A 24,414-nucleotide genomic window follows, 5' to 3' on the forward strand; every position below is an offset into this window, starting at 1 on the left:
CTTCAAGGCATCGGAAGCTCAAGCTCGAAGTGTGAAAGATGCTCTATCTTTATTCCAGCAAGGTACTGGTCAACTTCTTAGCCCCGGAAAATGCTCTATTTTGCTTAGTCAGGCGTGTCCAGAACTGGTCAGGCAGGCTATTTCTAGTACCTTGGATATTACAACTTCTACTTTTGAGGAGAAATATTTGGGCCTGCCAACCCCGGAAGGCCGCATGAAAGGTAAACACTTTCAACCCATTTCAGCTCGTTTCACTAAAAGGCTTACAAACTGGGCTGAGAGGTTCATGTCTCATGGTGCGAAAGACAACCTCATAAAATCAGTGGCTCAGGCTATTCCCACTTACACCATGAGCATTTTCAAGATGGGGGCTGGTTTCTGTGATCAGTATGAAAAACTCATTAGAAATTTTTGGTGGGGCGATGAGCAAAACAAGCGGAAAGTACATTGGATGTCATGGGATAGAATGACTCGTACTAAATCGCAAGGCGGAATGGGGTTCCGTGACATGAGAATTTTCAACCAAGCTTTGTTGGCGAAGCAAGCATGGAAACTTGTTCAAAGGCTGGACAGTATGTGTGCAAGAGTTTTGAAGTCAAAGTATTATCCAAAAGGTAATATCATGGATACGGTCTTCCCCTCGGATGCATCTCCTGTTTGGCGAGGGATTGAACATGGGCTTGAGTTATTAAAGAAGGGCATGATATGGAGAGTGGGAAATGGAAAAAGCATCCAGATTCGTAGACATAATTGGATCCCTCGCCTAGAAGGGATGTCGATCATGTCCCTTAAGAACAGGAGCACAAATCGTTGGGTCAACCAATTGATTATTCCAAACACAAATGAGTGGAATAAGCCTTTGATTCATAGTTTGTTCCATGAGTTTGATCCTCTAGAGATTTGCAAAATTAGGATACCATCAAGTCCTGTTGATGATGTGCTAGCGTGGAATCATGAAAAGGATGGTAATTTTACGGTGAGAAGTGCGTACAATTTGGGGCTGAACCTGAAAAATTCTACAGGCTGGGAAGAATCATCACATAGCCACGGCAATGGAAGAGTGTCTCTTTGGAACCTCATATGGAAAGCACACATCCCCCACAAGATCAGAATTTTTGCTTGGAGAACTGCTACTGATTCCTTACCAACAAAAGAAAACAAATTGAAGCAGACTTTGGAACACGATAGTATTTGCAATATTTGTGGTAGGGAGCCTGAGGATGCATATCATGCTACTGTTTGCTGTACTAAAGCTAGAGCTATCAGAGAAGCTATGAGGAAAGTCTGGCCTTTGCCAAAAGAAGAATGCTTCGATCGTTCAGGACCTGATTGGTTGCTGATGTTACTTAGCCAATGTGATAACACCTCCAAAGAGAGAATCTTGTTGTTGTTATGGAGAGCCTGGTACTTACGTGATGATATAGTGCATCATAAAGGTACTGCTTCCGTTGCCGAATCTGCCATCTTCTTGTCTAATTATTGGTACTGCCTTAATGGAGACATTAATTATGCCCATGACTTGAAGGGCAAAACTCCTGTGGCTGCAATTCCTAGAGCGAAATCTGAAGTTAGTGCCCATGCTTCCAATTGGACCAGGGCCCCTGTTGGCGTTATGAAGGTAAATTCTGATGCATCTTTCATTGCTATTTCGAGTTTGGCAGCGGATGGGGTCATTGCAAGAAACAGCAATGGCGAGGTCTTGTTTAGTGCGGGCTGGACCCTCCCTGAGTGCAGTGATGCCGAAGAGGCTGAAGGGCAGGCGATGCTTTTAGGCATGCAAACTTTGGAAAAAATATATGTTGGTCTGACGATTTTCGAGACAGACCGTGCGGTTGTTGTGGAGGCCCTCAATGCAAAGTCTGTGATCAGGCCAAGATGGTGAGCTACTTATAACGATTCTTTGGAATTGTTGAAGAATTCCCCATCCTGGAGAATGACAAAGATTGGAAGAGAGAGCAACGTGGCTGCACATAAACTTGCTGCTTACGCTAGATCTAATGGCAGTTTTTTTATGATGAGCAGTGTGCCATGTAGTATAACTGATGTAATCTTAAAAAATTGTACTCCGGATACAAGTAATATATAAAGCTCCCTTTTCCCTAAAAAAAAAGAAATACTACTCCCTACCTCTCATAATATAAAAACGTTTGATGTACTGTAAAATAACTCGGTTGATGAGCTACTCGGTCGAGGTAGGAGATCAAATGACGACCATCACGACGAGGTAGGAGATCAAATGCAGAGCAGAAACACATACAGTTGGTCTGGCATGGCCCTCAGCCCAAGCGAATCTCTACTAAGCATTATTCAGTGCTTCGTTCAACCTTCCATTCTTCTACTAAGCATTATTCCTTCAAACCCGCCTTAACTGTCCTATTTTTTTATTATCTTACCGAATAAACTTACGTTTTCTTTCGTAAGTATGTAATAAGTGATTACAAAATAAAATCCTGAAATATGGGCAGACAAATCAGGCAGGATTTGATAAACATTTATTCACACAATAACATTAATATGGACCGGTGAATTAAATGCTAAAATACTAAAATATTTGAACCTATTGCAACACACGGGCAAATTATATTACATAAAAATTACAATTGACCTCCGGCATTGAGCATCGTGCCTGATGACTTTCGGCTCTCAGCCGTGTTAGCTATATTCAGTCCATACTTTGTCAGTGCTTGCTTGCTGCTGTCTTGGCTTCAGTTCAGTCCCGCACAATCACTTGGCTTTGCAAGCTTCAGCTCATCTTCTTCAGTTTGAAGATTTTTCTCCATTGACTAATTCAGGTCGATGTCATACACTACATGCACCCTTCACCGATTTTATACCAAACACATACATGCCTACCAAAACTCTTAAAAATACAGCATTGTCCAACGAACGGGACAAGATTATTCAAGAGTTCACAATTAGAAACTGTACAAGAAAATAATATGTACAGCGCTGCTCATATGGCATCTTTCAATCCTGGGCTGACGTCTCATCAACCTGAGAATGCTGTGCATAAGGCTGCAAAAAAAAAAAAAGGGAACATAAGGTCAGCTCGATTTCAACATATGTGTGGGACTAAAACACGACCCTACAAACTTCTCTTCTTGTTTTGCTAGGATAGTAAAAATACCAAAATACTAGACGGCGGCAAAATTAAGACTGCATATACTTGAGTCAGTCCACTTAATCTATGCCACTGACAGAAAAACAAGCATGCAGTGATGCAGCAAGACTGACGATGCATATAAACTGTAGTACCTTGGGAACTGACGATGCATATTAAGTCAAGTTGTTATGTTGCGAAATGCAGATGTACGCAGATTATCAACAGGCGGATATTTAAGTTCCGAGATATCTATGCTATAGCTTCAAAAAAGTGTTCTGTGTAACAATAACATAATATGAGAAGTCACACTATATCAGCTGCCAGATCCAAACCAGAGGGTCCAAAATTGTCTAGTGCATTCTGTAGTATTCCAATTATTAGTTATGCACGGGGTGCAGATATACCACTAACCAATATTTACGGTAACCTTATAACGGTATGTGCAATATCCCATATGTACATATATATTAACAATGGTAGTGCTGTGGAAAAACCTATCAGTAGGCTTAGTACTGTGTGCTCATACGAATCAATGTAGTTAATTGGCTTCTGGAACAAACATTGAAGGTAGCACGTGCAGGTGAACACCACTTGACAACAATGGCATTTGCGGTGTGTAGAATCCTACGGGAAAAGGGGTGTAGGAATACAATTCACAGAAATTATGATGGTCTCATTACTTTGATCAAGGGTATCCACAGTGGCGAATGCAGAAATAATTTTCAGGTGTGGCCGAGCTTATGAAGGAGAAAAGCATGTAAAATGCAACTGACCAAAAACTGCCTAGAATATTAGATATATAAATACTTTGTGTTTCGCAAATACAACTAAAATCCAAATTTAAGTACCATATTCTATTATCCTGCGTGTACTCGTGCTCTGTTCGGCGGAGCTTTACATCATCCCCACCAGCTACGTACCAGGTCCATGTCCAGCACGTAGGTGTACTAGTACCTTTGGTTGAAATTTAGGTGTGGCAGCTGCCAGGCCTTGCCAGATAGCTGGCTCCGCCACTGGGTATCCATGAACAATCCAACGGAATAAAACCCTATGGATTCAACTGCGTAACAATAATATTCCAAAACAGGCGAAAGGTGCAAATTACTTGTCATTTTAGCCAAAGAGAACAGAACACGGAAGGATCATCTTTTTCTTATTTGTATTCAGGTCCAAACTACTTGACATTTTGAAAAAGCAATGTTGTTGGTCTACATTACCACTTATTTCAACAGTAAAGAAGCGTACCATGCTATCCTGGGTTGGAGTTATAGCATGCATGTTATAATTCCCAATCAAGGTATAGTAGTAGTCATTCTGGATTGATATTTGATCAGCATGAGAATACTGTCCATCAAACTGCAAGCAAAAGGAAATATAAGATCAGTTTACTTGCAATATATGTGGCAACTAAAACATGGAAATCCTAGATCAATTGAAAAATAAAATAAAATGTGGTGAGGCAACAAGACCGAGGATGAATATTAATTGTATAGTACCTCTGGCGTTGAGTTGCTTTCTGAAAACAGGTGGCGAGAAATAGCATCCAGAGATGCATCATGAGGTGGCGGAGCATCCCCGGAGGAATAAATCGATTGCTGGCCATAAATAGTGTGTTCAAACTCATATTGTTATGTTCCGAAATGCAGCTGTAAGCCAATTATCAACAGACAAAAACTGAAGTTCCAGATAATGTACGCTAAATTCGCTCCAAACAAGTGTTCTATATAACAAAAACAACATGGGAGAAGTCAGACTATATCGGCCGCCAGATCCAAATTCGAGGGTCCAGAATTGTCTAGTAGATTCTGTAGTATTGCAATTAATTATGCATGGTGCTGAGATATACTCCCTCCGTCCCAAAATAAGTGACTCAACTTTATACTAACTTTGATACAAAGTTAGTATAAAGTTGAGTCACTTATTTTGGGATGGAGGGAGTACCACTTATCAATATTTACAGGTATCATACAATATGTAAAATATCTCATATACACATTTACATATGAAAAATGGCCGTGCTGTGCATAAAACCTATCTGTAGGCTAATCCTGAGTTCTAATAGCCTAATTCTCCCATCTCATCTGAAGTGCATGTTGTTTACCTCAGTACACCCAGAATAGTGAAGGACTCGATGCCTTAGTTTTCAAAATGATTTCCCAATTAAGTATACCATTCTAACTCCAATACCAGTAAGCAAATGACAAGTACTCTCCCTCCGTCCCACAATGAAAGATGTTTTTACAAGCTAACATAGCTTGCAGAAACGTCTTACATTGTGGGACGGAGGGAGTACGTAAGAACAAAAATTGACTTAATAAAACATCTTCTATGTCTTCTTACTAGAGATAATAGAACTTGAGTTGTCACATTTAGGCAAGCATAGGGGTTGTACAAGAAATCTAAATTTGGGAGTAACTTGTTCCACTTTGTGCATGGAAAGCTTAATTACCTCACTGCTATAAAACGGAATAGTGGTGTAATCAGCACGTGAACCACTCACGGATCCAGAAACATCGGGATCTGCAAGCAAGGTAGCATGTAAAACTTTTGCCAGTGTAAGACCAATGCGATTTAATATGCCACAGCGCAGAGAATTGGAGCTATTACATATAGCCCATAGGAGGACAGAGAAAAACAATATGTCTATCTTATGACTGATAAACGCTTAGTTCAAATATCATTCTGCAGTGATTGATCTATGTTCAATCATGTGTTCTGACAGTAGATGTCCCTGGTATATATCTAGAGTTCTGGACTTACGAGTTCTTACCTTATGAGATCTTACCTTATTAATTCATCAAATAGTGTATAAATTGAGGATAATATCAGCTGTGGGGTTTTAAATTTATCTGCAGAAATAAGATGTACAAGTACAGAAATACTAAGTAATAGAACAAAATAACAGATCAATCTACCACTTTTTTTCATATGGCATGACTAATGTACGGACGTAGATATATGAAATCAGGGTTTTTTCTATGTACCCAGATCAAAGATCGTTATGTTTTGATAAAAGTACAGATGGTGCCTGTTTTAGTTAAACTATCGAAGGCATTGGGCATCAATCATGATTCATGAATACCTTGATATTGCTCCGCGCCCAGGTTTGCTTGAGTTCCTCCCGGGAACCATCCCTGAAAGAAGAGAGCAACCTCATAGTGATGTTGTTGGGCTCATTCGTTTCTAGCCAAACATAGTGGAATCAGTTTTGTTTTGTTTTGTTTTTCAGCAACTGCATGAATCTACTCCCTCGGTTCCTAAATACAAATCTTTTTAGAGATTTCAATAAGAAACTACATACGGAGCAAAATGAGTGAATCCACACTCTAAAATATGTCTATATACATCCGTATGTAGTTTGTATTGAAATGTCTAAAAAGACTTATATTTAGAAATGGGGGGAGTCGCTAATTAGCTTGTAGAGCGAACATTGAAAGTAGCTCCCACAGGTGAAGACCAAAACTGGAAATAGAAAGTATTTACATCGCGGATGTACACCCTCAAATCCAGTGGCGGAGGTAGAGGGTGGACAGGGTGGGCCACGGCCCACCCTGGCATTTTTGGAATAGCTTTATAGCATAGGAAAAAGGGTAAAAAATATTAAGAAAAAATATTTTTTATGAACATTTCTATTGTTGGCCCACCCTGGCCCATTGGGCTAGATCCGCTACTGCTCAAATCCCGAATGCTATACAGACTAGTTAAATGCCCGTGCGTTGCTACGGGCAAATGATTGTAAATAAATTAAAGGGCACCTAACGTTAGGTGCCTGAAAAATTCTTCGCGCCAATCACTATTTTTTGCCATCAAATATCCCATGGTTAGGAGCACGCCCCCCACATGTTCATCTTCTTACTCCTCACCCGCGACGATTTCTCCTCCGCTGTGGCCTACCCAGGCCTAACCGCCTGCATCCAACCACTCCCGCCAGCTATCACCGGCTCGCCCTCGCCGTGGTCGGCGCTTCTCATGTCGTCCACATCTTCGGCCTCGTGCAAAGCATAAAGTTGCTCACGCAACAAAATAATTCATGCCCATGAGATTTAGCAAAACCGATAAATCAAAGATTAAGCGGATGATACTTGATTCAGACACACACTTCATCGCACATTTACCATACATCAATCATAGAATAGTCCCTTGTCATTTTCTTTACCAAATCAATTACATCCAATGTTCCTAGAAAAAACGAAAGTGATTGTACAGATCCAGTTATCCCTTCTAGTTCACTCTGTCTAATGCGTGTGCACGACGTATTGTTCCTTCATTCAACGTAAGTAGTGAATTTGATCTTGGTCTATCTTGTTTCTTCGTTTGACTTGATGGGACGAAAAAATGGAAGTGATTGTACAAATCTAGTATACCTATGAGACTCATCCCCACTATCTATTTATCTTAACATACACCCTGTCCACCTCAGCATAGTTGCCACATCACCAGTCCCGTTTGCAATGGATCATTTCCTTTCCAACTCTAAAAAACATAACGACCAATCTTTCTCCCGTGGGAAAATCTACCTCGCAAGGCGCAACCATCTCACCGCGATTCGCTTCCTTCCCCACTTCATTTTCTCCAGCAGATTCGCTCCTAATCATGGATGATCATTCACTTCATTCCTTACAAGGATGAGCGCTAAAAAATATCATGGCTTATAGTACCAATTCAACAACTCCGAATGTTTTTTTATCATTCTTTTCTTAATTAAGTTTTGGCTTATTCGTTTCTGCTTTTGATTTTTAAGAAATTACTTTTAGTTCAGTCCTCTCATGTTATATTATGCTTATCCTGCACCTATTATCTTTATTATGTACTTACTTGTTAAGCTCATTGTCATGCCCACTAAGAAAGCAAAATTTATCAGCATTAACCTATGTTTATTTCTCCATTTTCTGATTGTAGGAATATTGCTATCAGTGTCATACAAAGAAATAAGATAGACCAAGATATCTCTCCAAATGTACTGACCCATTTCTATTTCTCAATTTTCTAATTTTTGGATGTACAACAAGTCAAGTGGTATTATAGCAATGCAGTTTACTATATTTGTTGGCTCATAATTCGATTGTTTCCTCTAACCTTTCTCTACCTGACCTATTTCGTGCAGGTATGTGATATTCGGAGACAAGGGTGTCAAATTTAGTCTTTTTTTTGGCTCATGAGATATAAATCTCCTTTTCATGTGCATTTATCTCTCGAAGTGGTGTGTTACACATTCAGATTCTACTATTTTACTATGGCCTTTATCATGAGACTTATAATTTTTATATGCCTTGATTTTCTGAAAACTGGCGTTTATTTTGTTTTGCATGATTTAGACTACTCTTTTTGTATGAATTGATCGGGGAAATTACCAGGTAACTTCCTTTCATTATCCTCGGTTAATTATTGTGTTGTTCTATTCTAAGTCGCACTGTAGCCTACTTGGAAACAACTGCCCTCCTCAGTGGAAGTCTCAATGTAATTCTCAAATCCCCTAAATGAGATATAAATGTACGATGCAGTTTCACTTTCATGAGACTGAATTGAGAAGATGCCACAATTTGACTCTTGTGCTTTGAAATGTGTCACTCGGAGCAACTATCAGACAATACAATTTCCCAAAAGAATCATATCTTTCCAAGTCATTGTTAAATTTCCCGCTGCAATGCGCGGGGAATCCTTTAGTTTACCAGTTATTTCATGTCTCATGGCTTGTCCTCCACGTCGCGAGACTACTCCACCAAACAGTCGGCTTCGCAATAACCCCAATGATCATCCTCAATGAGTTTACTATCTTCCTCGACAACACTTGGCACAGGCATTAGACACACCAATTTCTATCTAAATAGTACTTTTCTTTCATCATGTACATCTCAAAGAAGACTTAGAATTAGACATACATCGATTAAAAAATCGAGTCTTTACCGAAGAAGCCTGTGCTCGAAATAATCGAGCACGGGCTTTTCTGGTCAAAACGTATCTTGTCTTTATCATGACTTATTTTCCTTGGTTAACAATACTTGTTGTTTTGCCGATATGTCAGGTTCATTAATTTTTTTTACCTAGATCTTCAATGGCAAGAATAACAATAAGTAGTCGCCTCATAGTATTTAAGTAAAAATGGACAAAAGGGCACAAGATAGCTGACTCGTATATATTCTTGAAACTGTCATGTTCTTGAGATATAAATAAAATACACTCAAGGGCTTGCCGTAGAGGCAGAGATGGAAAAATCCATTGGCTCACACTGTTCTCCTAATCCACGTACACCTACAGTACACACAATTGTGAAACATCCATAGCCGCAATTGCCACTGGTAACCTACTGTAACTCGAAAGATGTATAATGCTGCTACTCCTATTACGTAATTGTACAAGCACCAATCATACCAGGTCCATTATTCACATCCAATGAACCCAAAGATTAGCATACCCAATAGTTAAATAATATACAAAATGGCATTTTATTGATTACAGTTTAATGAAAAAATTCACCATTGCTTTTATTTCAGAATTAGCCCGCGGTTGTGATAAAATGATAATTCAGTTGCTTTAGTACTATGCTAAATTTCTACAAGAAACATTTGAAATCGTCATGATAGAACTGCTTCTATTTTGGAACTAATCAAACAAATAGGAAGAACACAATATTCTTGCTATGATTTGCATCAAGAAACTTATAAAAATGGCAATACATGAGATCGGTTCTTACCACAAGAAGTGGATGCCTTCAGTTTTGACTCGTTGAGGTAAGGAAGCAGCATCACCTGCCAACAGGGATTCGAGGACGGGCGAGATCGGAGGAAGCTGCTGAAAGGACATGCGGTGCCCCCATGTGTGGTTTTGGTAATTGATGACAATCTCTATGGACTAACGGTTGCCTTGAATTACATTTGAAGCATTTGTCCATAGGATTGTCTTGAAGTCCATGTGTTGGTTTCAAGGAGTTTATGAGATGGACAAAGTGTTTTTCAAGGAATTATCCAAAGATTGGTCATGTGTGAGTTGAGCTTATTGCAAGCATGTCTTAAAGAAGAAGATTGTGTGATCATTCATGTTTACCTTCAAGACATCATCCAAATGAAGAGAGTTGGAAAGATTAAATGTTGATCAAGACTAAGTCAAGAGTGAATCAAGTTGATCAACTCACAAAGCGTAGAAGAAGTACCGAGAGGGATCAAGTGATCCCATGGTATGGTAAGCATTGTCCATTACGCTTTGTGTACTAACCCATGGTCTACGTGAGAGTTCTTTGTGGGGTTAGGTATGTTTCCATGGTATTGCGTCAAGAGGAAGATCTCATACAACCCATGGAGGATGACATCAAGTGGTGATCGTTATCAAGTTTGCAGTGTGCAAGTTCAAGTGGAGCAACTCGAAGAGTGGCTCACCCATAATGGAGTATGGGGGAGCAATCAAGCTTGAAGCTTGCCGTCCATTGTGGTGTCAATTGAATTGTGAAGATGTGCCAAAGAGTGGCTCACCCATAGTGGAGTATGGGGGAGCAATCAACTAGTCTTCATCGAGCCAACACAATCAAGAAAGGTGGTCCAACTTGAGGAAGTCAAGATCGTCATCATCTAGCTCAAGTGGACTATGTGCAAGGCAAATGTTTGCCCTTGATAGGTTTTCTATTTTACCGGTCTCATAGTGGTAGTTGGGAGACCGGGTTGTAGGATCGATTGCCGTACTATCAAGGGGGGCTCTCTAGGGAGTAGCTTGATCGTATCATTCGTCGAGAGCCCAAACCATTGCATCCTTGCATCATATTTCTTGGTTCTTGTTTTGTTTCATTTGTGAGTCTTAGAGCTTATGGTCATCTTGATGACAAGCTTGAGTTCATCGAAAACGGAGTTCGCATGCATCTTATATGATGTTTTCGGTGTTGGAGGTTTTACCGGTCTTATCCGAGGAAGGGTTCTCACCATTTTATTATGGTCCTTTTCTCATTTGCTTCTTATTGATATTTCTCTCAAGATTGTGTTAGCCCTTGTCATTAGCTTTCCATCAAACTTGGTTTCGTTGAATTCGGAGCTCGTATGCGAAAGTTGTGGCTGTTTTGATATTGCCTGTTTTACACAGAGAGGTTGTACCGCCCCATGGAGAGGTTGTACCGCTTAACCGGTACAACCGGTGTTTGGAGCGGTTGTACCGCACCAGAATTGGTCCGGAGGTTGTACCGGTCATGTACCGCTCTACCACCGGACTGGTCTCTGTTGTGGTGCGGTTGTTGGGCGGTTATGGGCCGGTTGTACCGCTTATTGCCTGTTACCGGTTGTACCGGTGCTCATAGAGGTTGTACCGCTCCTATGTTATTCTGTACATAACGGGTAGATTCATGGGGACCTATTTAAGGGGGTCTTCTTCCCCAATGGTTCCCCATCTCTTGAGCTCGTTTTTGCCCCCATTGTTGACCTTCTTTGAGCTTGCTAACTCTCAATCCCTCCATGGATTCTTGCTAGTTTTTGAGGGAAAAGAGAGAGGAGATCTAGATCCACATTTCCACCAATCACTTTCTCCTCTATGTGAGGGGAACCCCTTGGATCTAGATCTTGGAGTTCTTGGTGTTCTCCTTCTTGTTCTTCCTCTCATTTTCCTCCCTAGCATTAGTTGCTCCGGTGGGATTTGAGAGAGAAGGACTTGGGCACTCCGTGTGCCCTTGCCATTGCATTTGGTGCATCGGTTTGAGTTCTCCACGGTGATACGTGGAAGTGAAGTTTGAGAAGCTTATTACTCTTGGGTGTTTGGGCACCCTAGAGCTTGTTCCTCTTGGGTGCCTTGGCGCCCTAGATGGTTGGTGTTGTTCGGAGCTCAATCATTGTGGTGTAAAGCTCCGGGCAAGCGTCAGGGTCTCCAATTAGGTTGTGGAGATCGCCCCGAGCAATTTGACGGGTACCGGTGACCGCCCCCAAGGGTTGCCAAAGTGTACAGGTTCGGCGACCGCCCCCAAGGGTTGCCATTTGTACGGGTTCGGTGACCGCCCTAAAGGGTCCCTTAGTGGAATCACGACATCTTGCATTGTGCGAGGGCGTGAGGAGATTACGGTGGCCCTAGTGGCTTCTTGGGGAGCATTGTGCCTCCACACCGCTCCAAACGGAAATTAGCATCCGCAAGGGTGTGAACTTCGGGATACATCGTCGTCTCCTCGTGCTCGGTTATCTCTTACCCGAGCCCTTTACTTATGCACTTTACTTTGTGATAGCCATATTGTTTCTTGTCATATATCTTGCTATCACATGGTTGCTTATCTTTCTTAGCATAAGTTGTTGGTGCACATAGGTGAGCCTAGTTGTTTTAGGTTTTGTGCTTGGCAAATTAACCGCTAGGTTTATTCCGCATTTGTTCAAGCCTAAACTGTAATTATTTTAAAACGCCTATTCACCCCCCCTCTAGGCGACATCCACGATCTTTCACTGCGCCATGCGTGGAGAAGGGCTCATGGCATGACCTATCCACCTCGATAATAACAACAAGCAAGCACGCACAACTGTTACCCCTGCCCTCGACCAAACCTCATTGCCTACTGGAAGGAGCGGCTATGGTGGCTCAATGGCATGGCCGTGCTGCATGTTATCCAGCAGATAGGCGACGGCGCGACGCCAGTTCTCCCCAACCCTCACTTCTCTGCAACTCTTCCACGAATTGTGTTATCTGGGAGCAGCACACAACCTGTTAAAGATACTCGGGGACGGCGGCCAGCTCGCACACAACCTCCAATGGCGCAGGTGCGACACTGGGAGGAGGAGGGCGTTGGATTATGCAAGGACGACATCGGAGAAGGACTGCAAGGTCAGGAGGATCCGCGATCTGAGGCCTAACACGCTCGTTGCCTCTCAATGTCCACCTCTTTAAGGAGAACATGAGCAAGGGAGAAAATCGGCGGCTACATCCCAGGAAAGGAAAGGAAAGAGAGCGGGAGACATGAAGGGGATTGACGTCCATGCATATGTTTCCTTTTTCTTTTCTTCCCTTTTTACGTGTGTACCGAAGAATCTCTAATCAATCTCTGAAAAATCAAATCTAAATTAATCAACTATACCATAAGTTCCTCAATCACATTAATTATATTTTGGGCAAGGTATGGAAACGTTAATTAATGTAATTTTTGAGAAGTATGGAAATATTATTTAATGTGATTGATGAACTTATGGTATAGTTGATTAATTTAGATTTGATTTTTCAGAGATTAATTATAGATTAATCATAATTGATTTTTTCATATAAATACATTACGAATAAATGGAAGGAGTATCAGACGCGATTCGGTTTTAGCATGGGAGGGGTGGTGGGAGGTGAGACGAAAATAAACCAGACGAAAATAAACCGAACGAAAATAAACCGGGACTATTCAACCAACTCGTCCATTAGGAGTAGAGATATTTGGTCGGATGAAGCAGGCAGATAGCAACTTGGGGCTAGAAAAACAAAAACAAACACGAAAGATCAATATATAGTTTTCATTGACTTGCTGAAAAAGAACTGCATCGTCGCCGCCGCGTTCGCTCGAGTTCTTGCGTTCGGGGGTGCGGCGGAGCGCTCTCTGTGTTGGATGACTTGGTGCCGCCACTGGCGGCGACCCTAGGCAAGAAGAGGGGTGTGGACGAGACGGGAGGCGGGACGGAAGGGTTTACAAGCTGGGCTTGGGCTCGTGAGGAAACGAAACGGGCCGCTTGGGCTCGTAAGAAATAGGCCGAAGGCGAGGGTTTACTAGCTGGGCTATGACGAGGTTTAAGGGCACCAGAAGGTCAACTTAGGACTAACCTATCCCTCAAAAAAAACTTAGGACTAACCTTAGAGCAACTCTAGCAGACCCCGCATCCCTTCCTGACCCGTAAAATAACCGCCAAAATGCGGGTCGGGGTGAAAAACCCAGCCCGATCAGACCCTGCATCTCGCCCCGCAAAAAAAATTTAGGGGGCACGGCAAAATCCCGACCCCAATCAGGGAAAACGTGGGTTTCCCCCTTGCGGCTGCGGTGCCCTGCATATAAGCGGAAGCGGTTGGTGGGGGACATTTCATCCCGCGCTTTCCTCCACCAACCACCTCTCCTCTCCCTCCTCGCGCCGCCGCCAGCCTCCGCCCAAGATTCCGGCGAAAGCAGCCGGCAGGAGCACGCCGGAAGGACGCCACATGCAGGAGGCCTCCCCTCCCTTCCCCCTTGCGTCAGCGGGCCGCCGGATTTGCAGATCTGCGGCACTTCAATCGGGCCGCCGGATTTGGCTTTTTCCGGCCGCCGGTTGCTGCCCCAAGCGATGGAGTGGTCGGGGAGCCTCTCCCGCAGCCTAGGCAAGGGCGCATCGCCGCATGCAAGTACGGATTCGCCCGCCCGCCGCCGCCGAAGGTTTGCGGGCATGGATTCGTCCGGCCGTCCACCGGGCTCGGCGCTCGCGCAGCGTCTTTGTGGCTTGCCGATGCCGCTCATAGAGTGCGACGACTGCACGCGGAAAGTGATGCGGCTCACTTTGGACACGCCGAAGCACCCCAGATGGGTGTTCTTCAAATGCGAAAACAACGGGGTACGTGCACTTGCAGTAGCTCATTTCATAGCTCATTCTTTAGTTCAATTGCGGTAGCTCACTTCGAGCTTGATCATTCTTTTGTGTAGGGCGATGTATGCTCATTTTGGTTTTGGGAAGGCCAATACATTGATTTGTTGATAGAAAAAAACTTAATAGATGTTGGTGCACTCCTTAGTAGAATCGAAGGCAATGATGCGGCTGCATGTGCAACTAGAGGGGAAGCAACGTCTACTTCTTTCGAACCAAAGATGAAGAAAAAGGAATGCAAAATCAAGAATCCACAGATCAACAACGAATGCATGGAGAAGATATTAGTCCAACTAGTGGAAGCAGTTATGGAGGTTGGAAATCTTCTGAAATGCATACTTGTGGTTCTTGTTTTCTTTGATTTTGCTATTCTAGCAAAGATTTGGTGTTGTCTTTTGTATCTAATGTTGTTGCAAAAGCAAAGAAATACATTATGCTAGATCAATTTAAATTGCAAATATAGATTTTGTGGGTCGGGAGGAGCTGCGCCAGATCAGACGCCGCAAAGCCGACGCCGTCCGCGCCGGCCCGCAAAGGCGTTTTCGCGCGAACCGCAAACATGTTTTGCGGGCCGGGAGGATGCGGAGTCTGCTAGAGTTTCTCTTATGGTGTGACCCTAAAAAAACTAATCTTATAGAGTATTGTTCTATGGGGGCGCGGTGGATCCTGGCAAGGGCCGGCGGAAGGGCTCCGTTGTTAGTCGTTCTTTCAAGATTTGTTAGGGTTTGTGTGCTACTCAGGAAGACGAGACGGCGGCGGCTCCCTGCAGATGGAATAAAGGTCTCCCCGTCTAGTCCCCGTTCCGGTGGTGCGTCTAGCATTGTTGGTGGGCATGTGGTGGTGTGTCTCCGGCGGATCTATCCTCGGTGGATTTGCTCGGATCTGGTTGTGGTTCGTCTATGTTCGTGTGTCTTCAGGTTGGATCCTTTCGATCTACGTTATTCTTCATCAGCGACGGTTGCTGTTCTGGTGCGCTGGTCCTATGGGGCCTTAGCACGACGACTTCCCGACTGTCTACTACAACAAGTTGTGCCCGATTCCGGCGAGGGAGGGGTGATGACGGCGGCGCGCCTTCGGCTCACTTTAGTGATTGTAGTCGTCGCTAGGTGGTCTACGGATCTGGATATAATTTTTATTATTTCTAGTGTTCGTTGTACTGCCATAATAGAAGATGAATAGATTGAAAGTTTTCTCGCAAAAAAAAAGGAACAAATGAATGGAGATCTAGAACAAACGAATTGAGATCGTCAACGGCCATCTCCTATAATAAAAAAGACTAATCTACTGTTGACCATGTGATCCTGATTCTCCTGTTTTTTTTTCTTGTCCTCTCTTCTCCTTCTACGTCGGTCACCTCCTCATCGACTCCACATTGGAGATAGTTGACCACACTTGCCGTTGAAATTAAACTTGAGGAAAGGGTTCATATGAATATGAATTTACATATATAACGACAAAAAACGAACGGAGCCGTAGTCCTACACCGAAGCCTAAGAAGAGGGTTCATATATGAGTTTCAAGGGCGCACATTTTTTGAACAAAATGGGCAACAACCATAATATATAGTCGCAGAAACAAATCAAAAACAAAATGCGATTGATCGATTGATCGATGGAGCAAGCACAGCATACGTACCTCGAGGGCCATTCTGAGATGGAACTCGAAGACGGTGAATCCGCCACTGGGCCCGCCCCGTTTGACGTAGAGCTTGCTGACGGCGACCTCGTCCCCTACCCTGGCCGCGCCCTTGCTCTTCCACGTCCGGCCTCCCAGTGCCTTCCTGCTAATGGCGCCGCCCCTCTTTGGGCTGATGAGCGTGAAGAACACCTTGGCTCCCTCCGCCGCGGCGTCTCCGTCCCAATCCTGGGTCAGCAGCCCGCCGGCTGCGTAATATACGCGCGCACACATATTCATGTTGATCACGAGGCCGGCCAGGCGAGAGTTGGTGATAATACATGCATGAGTAGCACTCTACAGATCAACAGTGGAGTTTACTCACATTGCTGCTGCCGAGCCGGGGTTGACTCGTAGATGCGGACCCAGGGGATTCGTTGGTGGCGGAACTTGATGAAGAAGTCCCGCACAGCGCCCAAGGTCGCGGCATGGCCGCCGCCGGGAACTGATCCCACGAGATACTCCACCAGCCTGTCTTTTTCACCCAGGGCCGAGGCCGCCGAGGGGCTGTGGTGCCCTGCCATCTCCCAGCTGCCTCCGGCCGGCCTTCTCGACCTGCTAGCTAGCTTCCGGCTGCTGCGCCTACGTAGCTAAGCTAAGCGTGTGTCGACTGCGTGGACTGCAGCTCCACCAAGAGCCCGCCAGCTTATATATATACCGAGCGTCGAGGGGCCGATGCCGATGCCGATGTCGATCAAGTCGGGTGGAAACGCCGGCGCGGGATAAGCGAGAGCGTGTCCAGTCAAGAGAGAAAGAGGCAGCTGCATGCATGTGCACTGTGCAATCGAGTGCCTAACTTCAAATCTCAAATATCAACAGGGTGCATACAAGTATCTGTGTTTAGAATAAGAAACGAGCCGTCCCGTGTTGCGCCGTAGAGAAGTCAAATTACATAGGCACCCATCCGTGCACATATACATGGCGTCTGCGACTTCCGCCCATCGACCAAATCTCTCCCCCTTGACGCCATTGGCCAGGAAAATCAATTGACTCTATGCTCAAATTGGCGGTCGACCAGGTACACCTATGGGACAAGGTGCGCAGAAAATCACCGCCGGCCCCTTCCCGTTTTGCGGTCGACGGTGCTGCTTTGGCCCTCGGTGTAGGCGTTAGCCATCGGAGGGTCCTCATCGTCCGAGGAGATCTACGCGGATAACCTCCGGAGCAAGCGCTCTTGCTCCTCGGTGTGCGCCTTCGCCTTCGCTGCAAATTGTGCCGTTGCCTCGTGCTTCGACAACTCGATGTCGAGCCGGAGCGCTTTGGCATTCTTGCGCCAGAGTCGTCGCGCATCAGTCTCATTTCCAGGGAGCGGCGCAGGACCGACGTGACGAGCGTGTCCTCGGGATCCACCAGAGCGCGCTTCCCTGATGCCTCACCCACGCCGCACCCATTGCTGCGCATCCGTCTCCGCCCTCGTCAGGGAGTGGCGGAGGACCGACGCGAGGAGCGTGTCCTCGGGATCCACCGGCGCCTCGCCAACGCCTTACCCGCCGCCGAGCATCCACCTCCGTTGTTGTCAGGGAGCGGTGGAGGACCGATGCTAGAAGCGTGTCCTCCGGATCCATCGGGACCTCACCAACGCCTCTCTCGCCGCCGCCCTCTCCCTCACTCGTTGCTGCTCGCACCTCTGACTCGGGCGTCCTCGACCGCCCCGACGTCGGTAAGGGCACGAGCACCCAGCGATAGCCATGGACGCCCTTCGGAGGTGGCAGAGAAGGGGCGGGGTGGCGTACCTGCAGTGGAGTAGAGCGGGCGAAGCTGCCACCGGTGTTGCACATTAGACGAGGGGGCCTGGTAACGTCGCCCACACTGCATCGCCGGGTGACGGTGGAACGTGAGTTGTCGCCGCTGCTGCCGCACCTATGCAGCCACACGGCTGCAGTGCGATGCGGAGAGCGAGCGCATCCGCGTCCGAGTCGCTGTCGGAGCCGCACTGCTCTTGGCGTTCCCCATGGAATGGATTGGAAGACAAGAGAACGGAGAGACTGAAGTGGACTGGAGCAGACTGAGGTCTAGGGTTCGTCCGAATTGGGATTTTATGTGGGGTCTCTATGGGCCACGGTGGGCCGAGCTGACGTGCCAGACGCACCCTGGCCTCCTCATATCCACCACAGATTTGTGCTGAATATGAGGGATGGCAAACAATCTGGATATTTGGGGTCTGGTTTAAGAAGACCGTCTGTGTTGGGGTTTTTTTTTTTGACCGGTCCATCCACCCGTAGAGTTGGGGCTGGTTTTGAGGTGCCCGGCTATAGATGCTTTAATAATATTACAAGAAACTAGCTGCATGCCCGTGCGTTGCCACGGAGCAATAAAATATATAATCAGACAACTTATTTTTAGAAGTGCATGCTCATGTCAGCTTAAATAATGCAATGTCATTCCCGTCCGCACATCATATTGTCTCTGAACCTCTCATCTTCACCGCTTCACCCCACATCTCTCTGTAGCAGTTTTTCATCACATTCTAAATATCCCCATCCTATTATCACTACATGTAGATCTTATTTCTCAAACTTCAAGTTTTTTTTCCAATGTCGTTTGGCAAAGATTTAGTAACGCCTTAATGCAGCAATATACTGGAAATATGTAGTATAATGATATGATGGTGATATGAAAATTACCTGATTCATGCTAGTACAATGAGTGCTCCATCCACATTCTAGCCGACGTGGCTAGAACACACCCATAGGATCCTTTGTTTTTAATTTGCCTCGCTCCTCGACATCCTCCTTTTGCATCTCCTCCCCTCCACTGTTGTGTGCTCACGAGGCTCCTATAGAAATAAAACGTATAGAGAGAAGGATTTGTTTACTCTATTCCATTTTGTTTATGTGGCTGCTGCTGGGGAACGTAGTAATTTCAAAATTTTCGTACGCACACGCAAGATCATGGTGATGCATAGCAACGAGAGGGGAGACTGTGATCTACGTACCCTTGTAGATCGCAACGGAAGCGTTTGGACCCGACCGATCAAGCACCGAAACTACGGCACCTCCGAGTTCTAGCACACGTTCAGCTCGATGACATCCCCGGACTCCGATCCAGCAAAGTGTCGAGGAATAGTTCCGTCAGCACGACGGCGTGGTGACGATCTTGATGTACTACTGTCGCAGGGCTTCGCCTAAGCACCGCTACAATATTATCGAGGACTATGGTGGCAGGGGGCGTCGCACACGACTAAGAATATGATCACGTGGATCAACTTGTGTGTCTCTGGGATGCCCCTGCCTCCGTATATAAAGGTTCAAGAGAGGAGGAGGCCGGCCGGCCCCTATGGCGCGCCAAGGAGGAGTCCTCCTCTCCTAGGGGAGGGAGAAGGAAAGGGGGTGCCGTCCCCCCTCTCCTAGTCCAATTCGGACCAGGGGGGAGGAGGCGCGCGGCCCACCTTTGGCTGCCCCTCTCTCTCTCCACTAAGGCCCATATGGCCCATTACTTCTCCCGGGGGGTTCCGGTAACCCTCCGGCTCTCCAGTTTTCTCCGAAATCACCCGGAACACTTCCGGTGTCCGAATATAGCCGTCCAATATATCAATCTTTATGTCTCGACCATTTCGAGACTCCTCGTCATGTCCGTGATCACATCCGGGACTCCGAACAACCTTCGGTACATCAAAACGTATAAACTCATAATATAACCGTCATCAAAACCTTAAGCGTGCGGACCCTACGGGTTCGAGAACAATGTAGACATGACCGAGACATGTCTCCGGTCAATAACCAATAGCGGGACCTGGATGCCCATATTGGCTCCTACATATTCTACGAAGATCTTTATCGGTCAGACCGCATAACAACATACGTTGTTCCCTTTGTCATCGGTATGTTACTTGCCCGAGATTCGATCATCAGCTATAGACTCCTTCGTTACCGGCAAGTCTCTTTACTCGTTCTGTAATACATCATCTCGCAACTAACTCATTAGTTGCATTGCTTGCAAGGCTTAAGTGATGTGCATTACCGAGAGGGCCCAGAGATACCTCTCCGACGATCGGAGTGACAAATCCTAATCTTGAAATGCGTCAACCCAACATGTACCTTTGGAGACACCTGTAGAGCACCTTTATAATCACCCAGTTACGTTGTGACGCTTGGTAGCACACAAAGTGTTCCTCCGGCACACGGGAGTTACATAATCTCATAGTCATAGGAACATGTATAAGTCATGAAGAAAGCAATAGCAACATACTAAACGATCGGGTGCTAAGCTAATGGAATGGGTCATGTCATTCAGATCATTCAACTAATGATGTGATCCCGTTTAATCAAATGACAACTCTTTGTCTATGGTTAGGAAACATAACCATCTTTGATTAACGAGCTAGTCAAGTAGAGGCATACTAGTGACACTCTGTTTGTCTATGTATTCACACATGTATTATGTTTCCGGTTAATACAATTCTAGCATGAATAATAAACTTTTATCATGATATAAGGAAATAAATAACGACTTTATTATTGCCTCTAGGGCATATTTCCTTCAGCTGCTACCACCACCGTAGCTTTGAGAAAACACACATATTGTTCTTACTATACTCACACATGGACACGATGAATATTTTTAGTATTGGAAGCATAGCTTTAAAATCTTCTCTTACAATCTTAAATGACCAAGCCAATTACATGCCTAGGAAGTAACCCTTATCTCATCTGCACAGACCAATGCATAAAGTAAGCACATTCACTGATAGGCTAAACTATATGATAAACTCTTATGAAAACTAAATATAAGGAGAGATGCATTGCATGCTAAATTGGAACATAAGGGTGCAATGGAAAGGGAGCTTACAGAGTAGACAAGGTAATTGTACATATGAAAACTGACGAATCTCATGTATACATGATACCAAATCAAGATGCATGTAAAATCATATAGGCTGCCTCCACCCTACGAAGAAATAAATGAAGTTACAGGATGCTCCAAAAACCGAGGATAGTAAAAACTAAAAGCATCATGCTATAGGCATCCATCAAAGATGAAGACAAGAGGAATATATGCGTGCCTATAGACACAAAAAACAGCTAGTGGCAATTATCAAACATATCTGAAATAATTCATAGAATTTGACTGAATTCCCGGAAAGAATACATGCCGGAGTTATCTATCAAGTGAACTTATGTGTCGCTCTAACAAGTGTGGATCTAGCTTTTCACTCTTTTGGAAAATAAAAAATGGGGTAAAGAAGCTATCACGATGTTAGAACTAACTAAGGGTAACATGTGATAATGTATTAAAACAGAATATAACTTACCCCAAGATCACAATTGGGCAGAAAAACTGGAAGTTACTATAGAATATTTAATATTTTGTAACTTCATTATTTACACAATATATGTAGAAAATATACAGACACGTACCTTCTGTTTTAAAGTCTTTCCTTCAGTTTGTTGATCAGTTGTCAGCTCTTGTCTACAAAGAGAGGTATAAAGCTTATAGCACCAGCATGCCTCGCTGTCGCTCTAACTCGTCACTGAAACTAAAAAAACCGTACACCTATAAGGCCGAGAACAACCAAAATCAACAAAAGATCCAGATAAGGCAAGAACCCCTCCAAATATACGGTACCAAATTGCTCAAGCCGAACCATTCCTACACAAATATGCATGGCCATGGATCGGCTATACATGCCTGATGTGGCCCAGTGGCTTCATCTTTCATATTCTCCTCTGCTTGAACATTGGCGCCCTTACCCACCATTGCCTGTGTGCATCTCTACCTGCTACTTATGAAGTACCTACGGCCACACTTCAAACATTCGCCTAAGCACCATTGCCTGTTCCAAGTCTGGCCTGACACACACGCTTGCAGTATGTTCGGCGACACATGAACTGATGAATAGCCCTTGCCAAGCCTGCCCTTACCCATCCCGTGAGCCCCTACTAAACTCACGCTGACAGAACTATTTTCCTCCATCTTACAGCTGAAGAACTTGTCGGAGACTTCATATCTCTCGACCCGGGCATGAGCTTGAAAAACCATTTTCAGCTCTTTGAACATCTCATATGCTCCGTGTCTCTCAAAACGCTTTTGGAGCCCCGGTTCTAAGCTGTAAAGCATGCCGTACTGAACGAGGGAGTAATCATCAGCACGTGTCTGCCAAGCATTCATAACGTCTTGGTTCTGTGGGACGGGTGCGTCACCTAGCGGTGCTTCTAGGACATAATCTTTCTTGGCAGCTATGAGGATGATCCTCAGGTTCCGGACCCAGTCCGTATAGTTGCTGCCATCGTCTTTCAGCTTGGTTTTCTTTAGGAACGCATTGAAGTTGAGGACAACGTGGGTCATTTGATCTATAAGACATATTGTAAAGATTTTAGACTAAGTTCATGATAATTAAGTTTATCTAATCAAATTATTAAATGAACTCCCACTCAGATAGACATCCCTCTAGTCATCTAAGTATAACATGATCCGAGTTAACTAGGCCGTGTCCGATCATCACGTGAGACGGACTAGTCAACATCGGTGAACATCTTCATGTTGATCGTATCTTCTATACGACTCATGCTCGACCTTTCGGTCTTCTGTGTTCCGAGGCCATGTCTGTACATGTTAGGCTCGTCAAGTCAACCTAAGTGTATTGCGTGTGTAAATCTGTCTTACACCCGTTGTATTCGAACGTTAGAATGTATCACACCCGATCATCACGTGGTGCTTCGAAACAACGAACCTTCGCAACTGTGCACAGTTAGGGGGGACACTTTCTTGAAATTATTACGAGGGATCATCTTATTTAAGCTACCGTCGTTCTAAGAAAATAAGATGTAAAACATGATAAACATCACATGCAATCAAATAGTGACATGATATGGCCAATATCATTTGCTCCTTTGATCTCCATCTTCGGGGCATGATCATCGTTGTCACCGGCATGACACCATGATCTCCATCATCATGATCTCCATCATCGTGTCTTCTTGAAGTTGTCTCGTCATCTATTACTTCTACTACTATGGCTAACGCTTTAGCAATAAAGTAAAGTAATTACATGACGTTTATGTTGACATGCAGGTCATAAATAAATAAAGACAACTCCTATGGCTCCTGCCGGTTGTCATACTCATCGACATGCAAGTCGTGATTCCTATTACAAGAACATGATCAATCTCATACATCACATATATCATTCATTATTCATCACAACCTTTGGCCATATCACATCACAAAACACTTGCTGCAAAAATAAGTTAGACGTCCTCTAATTGTTGTTGCAAGTTTTTACGTGGCTGCTATAGGTTTCTAGCAAGAACGTTTCTTACCTATGCCAAAACCACAACGTGAATTGCCAATTTCTATTTACCCTTCATTAGGACCCTGTTCATCGAATCCGATCCGACTAAAGTGGGAGAGACAGACACCCGCCAGCCACCTTATGCAACTAGTGCATGTCAGTCGGTGGAACCGGTCTCACGTAAGCGTACGTGTAAGGTTGGTCCGGGCCGCTTCATCCCACGATGCCGCCGAATCAAGATAAGACTAGTAACGGCAAGCAAATTGACAATATCGACGCCCACAACTACTTTGTGTTCTACTCGTGCATAGTAACTACGCATAGACCTAGCTCATGATGCCACTGTTGGGGAACGTAGCAGAATTTTAAAATTTTCTACGCATCACGAAGATCAATCTATGGAGTCATCTAGCAACGAGGGAGAGAGGAGTGCATCTACATACCCTTGTAGATCACGAGCGGAAGCGTTCAAGAGAGCGGGGTTGATGGAGTCGTACTCGACGTGATTCAAATCACCGATGACCTAGTGCTGAACGGACGGCACCTCCGCGTTCAACACACGTACGGTTGGGAGACGTCTCCTCCTTCTTGATCCAGCAAGGGGGGAAGGAGAGGTTGATGAAGATCCAGCAGCACGACGGCGTGGTGGTGGAAGCAACGGTGATCTCGGCAGGGCTTCGCCAAGCGCTGGGAGATGGAGGAGTGTCACGGGAGGGAGAGGGAGAGGCCAGGGGCTTGGGTGCGCAGCCCTCCCTCCCCCCACTATATATAGGGTGCCTAGGGGGGGGTGCCGGCCCTAGGAGATCCAATCTCCTAGGGAGGGCGGCAGCCAAGGGGGTGCCTTGCCCCCCAAGGCAAGGGTGGCGCCTCCACCCCTAGGG

At 44.9% G+C, this 24,414-nt stretch overlaps 1 pseudogene; it reads right to left on the bottom strand.

Annotated features, from left to right (window-relative positions):
• Nucleotides 1-2,967: 2,967 nt before the first annotated feature.
• On the bottom strand, nucleotides 2,968-16,826 carry LOC125554474 (annotated as a pseudogene).
• Nucleotides 16,827-24,414: the final 7,588 nt, after the last annotated feature.

The sequence above is a fragment of the Triticum urartu genome, chromosome 4 (genome assembly GCF_003073215.2).
Source record: "Triticum urartu cultivar G1812 chromosome 4, Tu2.1, whole genome shotgun sequence".
In the NCBI taxonomy this organism is placed as follows: Eukaryota; Viridiplantae; Streptophyta; class Magnoliopsida; order Poales; family Poaceae; genus Triticum; species Triticum urartu.